Here is a 5764-nt window from a genome sequence, read left to right on the forward strand (position 1 = left end):
CCTTTTCGTCCTTTTTATTTCAAATTCCCCAATATTTTTCTTTTTTTTATTTCGATTTAGCCCTTTTTAGCCACTTTATCATTTTGGTTTATTTATTTATTAATTATTATTATTATTTACTATTTATTATCTTTACTATTATTGTTAGTATTAATTACTACTATTATTATTACTATATCATTTATATTTATACCTATATTTACTTATATAAATTCTTAGATAATAGGTGATATATTATATTATTATAAAATTGCGTATATACGTATATGTATATGTATTTCTTTTGGACTTATTTAATATATACATACAAAATCATATTTTCGTATATTTTTATAATTTGTATATACATACACTTATATCTATATTTTCTAATTTTATAAATATATTTATATGTGCATACTTATATTTTTATATACTTTCTATTCGTACATACCTATTTACATCTATATTTTATATATTTCAAACATATATATAAATATCGCTATTTATTTTTTTTATTTTTTTATTTCTATTATTATTTTCAAATTTTGATGTATACTTACATATATATCTTTACATTTTTATAATTTTATTCATTTATTTATTTACATTTTCATTATTATTTTGAACGAATGCTCTAATTTTATTGCTTGTATACATTGCTATTTCGTATGTTATTAGTCTGTATCTTTTATTTTTCTTATTTTCGTTGCTATTACTTGCATTGTTTTTACATCATCGCATTCATATTTATTTAGTTACGCATATTAACATCTTATCTTATTTTACTGTTTGTGAAAAAATATTTCATTCGATGTATGAATTATAACTTTTGAGTAAACAAAATTTCGTGTTTAGATTCGAGAATATCGTACCCTAACTTACTGGGTTTCGATTTTCACAATAAATCTAAATATACGAATCTTTTCAAACTCAAGTTTTTTAAAATGATCTCCGGAATTAAGAAAAGATCGTGTCCTAACTTACTGGGCACGACCCCCTTCCTAAACCTGGGATAATAAAATATCTTTCAAATAAATAAAATTTTCGGCATTCATTCGCGTATCGAAAAATTCGAGACATTGTGTCCTAACTCACTGGATATGATTCTCCTTCTCGGATAACGTGAAATATGCCCCTTTTTTCCTGAAAATTTTCAACGTTTTAATATAAGGATCGTATTTTTAAAATTCAAGGTTCTCAATTTTGACATTAAGACATTAAGTAATCAACTAGGTACCAATTTTGGGCGTATCGAGGGTTGCTAATCCCTTCCTCGTGCGTAACCGACTCCCGAACCCATTTTGTTTTTTCTGAATTTCGTGGACCAAACTTGTTGTTTTAATAAAATCAAACCGTTTATTAAAAACAACCATTTTTCGAGGTAATCAATCACACCTCATAAAAAAGGATTGGTGGCGACTCCCATTCCCGTTTCTTTTTCAAAACCCAAGTCGATCCCGTTTTTAATCCAAAATGGTGTCAACAGCTTGGCGACTCCACTGGGGACAACCACAATAAGTGAGTCGGGCCACGAGTTGATTATTTTTTTGTCGAAAATCAAATTTGGTTTAAATATACATCCTTTCATCGTATTTCATTGCTCTTTACTACATTTCATCGTTGTGGTTTATAATTGTTGTTTAGTTTAAGTTTTTGTATCTTTCTGCACATTGCATTGCATGACCGTTGGTCACACCCTTTTAAGTGGAGTGAGAAACTACGCCTTCGTGAGTTTTCACCTCCGCATGGGATAGTGAATCGCTTTCGGGATACATCCGTACCTATGTCTTCGTGAGATTTTCATCTCCGCATGGCCATAGGGAAATGTATTCCCCTGAACTGAACTCGGTCTGTATGAGCCTATAATGGGTAAAGATCGAGGAATCTGCTGGTTCAGGTACCCTATTTTAGAACCAAACCACATGTAATGAGCCATAGGAACTAACCTAGGTAGAGCTACTCCAAAAATTTTAGTGCTTACCTAAATGAATGTTGTATTTATTGTCGCTTATTTTAAATCTTATTCTGTGTTTAATGCTAATTTACTTTGTTTGTGATTGCATGGCATCTTCATTCTAAAAGAGGTGTCGATTTACGTTCAGTTTCTTGGTAGAAAGCTTATCATGGAAAAGGGTTTGTGATAAAGTAGAGGATAATGCGGCTGTGCGAATATGGGCTGAAACGACACAACGGGAGAAAGGCGATAGTCTTACCGAAGGGTACGTGTCAGAATTGTGGATTTTACACGTATCAGTGTAATCTAGAATGACCTTCGAGAAATGAAAGAAGTCTGGGATCAATGGGATGTCGAGGCCAAGCAGCTGTTCTATTGTAACTACGGTGACCTACCTTATCTGCTTAGTGTCAAAGTGGACAAGTATTTATTTCGAGCCCTTGCTCAGTTTTGGAATCCTGCCTACAGTTGTTTCACTCTTGGGAAGGTAGATTTGACGCCTACTGTGGAGGAGTATACGACCTTGCTTCGGTATCCAAAGATTCAAGTCGACAAGGTTTATTCCAGAGCTGCTTGTGTCCCTCCGTTGTTAAAGAAATTAATGAACATCACTGGGATGAGCGAGCAGTGGGTCGCTGCCCGGATCCAACAGAAGGGCGACAGTAAATGTGTTCCTTGGAAAAGTTTGCGAGATTTGGTGCTTGTACATCCTGACTTAAAGAAAAGGGTCGATGTCTTCGCTTTAGGTATCTATGGACTAGTGGTTTTCCCCAAAGCTTTAGGACACATAGACGAGGCTGTATCTGACTTGTTTGATCGGCTTAGTAAAGGGGTTACACCGGTTCCGGCAATACTCGCTGAAACTTTTAGATCCCTGAATGCGTGTCGAAAAGCAGGGGAGGGAAGGTTTATTGGATGCGCGCAGCTCTTATTGGCATGGTTCCATAGCCACTTCTGGAAAGTCGAAAAGGTCTCTTATCGGGTATTCTCCGATAGCTACTCCCCTCTAGGAGAATTGGTGGCCACGCCAAGACGGGATGATATTTCAGAAGAAAAATGGATAGAGATACTCCAGAATCTCCAGGATGAAGATATTGAATGGAGGGCTCCTTGGTTAATTCCTGATGAAATATTGTACCGATGTGGAGATTTTGACTGGGTTCCACTGCTCGGGATATGGGGAGCTATCGGATATGCTCCTCTACTCGTATCAAGACAGTATAGATCACGACAATTCATACCAGCAACACAGGGGTTGGCTTATAGTGATTTTTCCTATAGGGAGGACAATTACAAGAAGAAGGTTCGAGAAATATCTAATGCCTGGAACCAGACTCGCCGAATGAAGATCTTAGCCGTGGGTCCGACAATTACTCCCGAGTATGGTCAGTGGCGTGATCAAAGGATCAACGACAACATCCCGGCGTCAAATTCAGAAACTGCTCGATCTTTAGAGGAACACTTACAAGTTTTGCCTTCTGAGATAGAAATCATCAAACAAGAATTCAAAAAAAGGAGTTTAGAATTGGGGAAGAAGATAGAACAACTAGAGGAAGAAAAATGCAGTTAGGACTGGATGTGGACATTCAAATATTAGAGGCCGATAAATGGAGAAAAGGAAAGAACAAAGCAGAAGAAGATTTGGACAGCCTGAAGACAGATTACAAGAAGTTGCGCAGGTCGGTAAGAGTTGCTGGCTTGGGTAAAACGCCAGAACAATGGCGACAAGAAATTCAGGAGGAAAAGACGAAAGCTAATCAATGGGAAAAGAAATTTCAGGATACTCGGGCTCGAAAGTCGCAATGGGAAAGAGTCTACTAGTTTGCCAAGACGAGAAGACGGAGTTGAAAGTCCGGATAACTGAACTAGAAAGATCACTTCACCAGTACTGTAATCGTAATGCTACGGTTGAATTAAGGGCGAGCTTAGACAAAATTGAAGAATTAAAAAGACAAATAGGAGGGCTAGAGAATGCATTGCAAAATAGTGAAATCCGGATAGAGCTTCTGGAGGAAAGTAATGAGCAGTGGCAAGGACAATTCCGTCGGTCTCAAGAGCAGATTGGAGAAAGAGATTATATTATGGGAGAAGCGGTGACTCAAGTACGTGAAGTAGCTGATCATCTGCAAACTCTAGCAGTTCAGGCTGATCTATTAAGTTTGAAGTATGAGTTAGAGTCGGACAGGGGCCGAGAGTTAGCTTGGCTTCTTAGAAAGGTTAAGGTTTTGAGTGTAAAGGCAAAGCCATATATGTAGTCTATTTTATGTAAAGAAACTCTTTATCTAGTAAAGTTTTCTAATGAAGTTGAATTAGAATCAGTGCCTCTTTTTCTTTGCATTTTTTCATGCATTGCATCACATCATATGCATTAATGACCGTTAAAAAACCTAATCAAATAAAATCATTTCAGTTAACCTGGAAAACCAACAAAGTTACGGCACCCGAGCTAAGACAAAAATTATGGACAAAGGTTGGAGAAGCTAGAGCGACTTCAAAAAGAAATGCAAGACAGTGCAGGCGCAAATGAAAGAGCAAATAGAAAAGATTCAGCGTGACATGGTGCAAAAGATGGAGGAGTCCCAAAATGATCTGGTGGCTAAGATGACGCAATTATTGAAGGGAGTAGACAAGGGTAAAGGTCCTGTGATTGTTAGTGAAGAAGAAAACAATGGTGAACCACTTTATCCTCCAGGTTTCACGCCTCCGCATGCGCAAGTACAGACTGAGCTGCATCCGCGGAGACCCTCTGTGTCGGTTAGGCCCCAGCAGTTCCAAGGCGATGCTTCAATTCCAATGAATTTCAACCCGGAGTGGGCTTTAATCCCGACGATAGCCCGAATAATATTGCTGTCCCAGATCTTGACGAGATGGTTGAAAAGGACAAGGCGAAGGAGGAATTTCCAAAACAATTTGAGGAGAAATGGAAATGGATAGAAGAGAAGTTTAGGGCAATAGAAAGCATCGAAAGCTATGGAATAGATGCAAAGGATCTGAGCTTGGTTCCGAACTTGGTGCTCCCTTACAAATTTAAGATGCCGGAATTTGAGAAATACAACGGGACTAGTTGCCCAGAATCCCATATTACTATGTTTTGTAGAAGAATGACGGGGCATATTAATAATGATCAATTATTAATACATTGCTTTCAGGAAAGTCTTACGGGAGCGGCGTCAAAGTGGTACAATCAGCTGAGCCGAGCTAAAATTGCTACTTGGAGGGATTTAGCACAGGCTTTCCTGAGACAATACAATCATGTCTCAGAAATGATGCCTGACAGGATAACTCTGCAAAATTTAGAGAAGAAATCGAACGAAAGCTTCAGACAATATGCGCAGAGGTGGCGAGAGGTGGCAGTTCAGGTGCAACCACCGCTTTTGGAAAAAGAGATGACGACGCTTTTTATTAATACTTTGAAAGCCCCGTTCATCACTCACATGTTGGGAAGCGCTTCAAAAAATTTCTCGGATATAATCATGAACGGTGAAATGATTGAGCATGCCATTAAAAGTGGAAAAATAGATGGAGGAGAAAATAATAGGAGGGCACCCCTGAGGAAAAGAGAAAATGAAGTGAATAATGTGAATGCTTATGGTAGGTCAATTACCGTGAATCAACCAAAGAAAGTGGTTGCTAATCAACAGGGATCATCAAGACAAGAGTCGGGAGCTAGGCAAACTACTGAAAAGCCCCAATTCACGCCAATCCCGATGTCATACAATGAGTTGTATCAGACTTTATTCGATGCACATGTTGTTGCTCCTCGTTACTTGAGTCCTCTACAACCCCCGTATCCAAAATGGTATGATACGAACGCGCAATGTGATTATC

This window comes from Gossypium hirsutum, chromosome D07, assembly GCF_007990345.1.
Source record: "Gossypium hirsutum isolate 1008001.06 chromosome D07, Gossypium_hirsutum_v2.1, whole genome shotgun sequence".
NCBI classification, from domain to species: domain Eukaryota; kingdom Viridiplantae; phylum Streptophyta; class Magnoliopsida; order Malvales; family Malvaceae; genus Gossypium; species Gossypium hirsutum.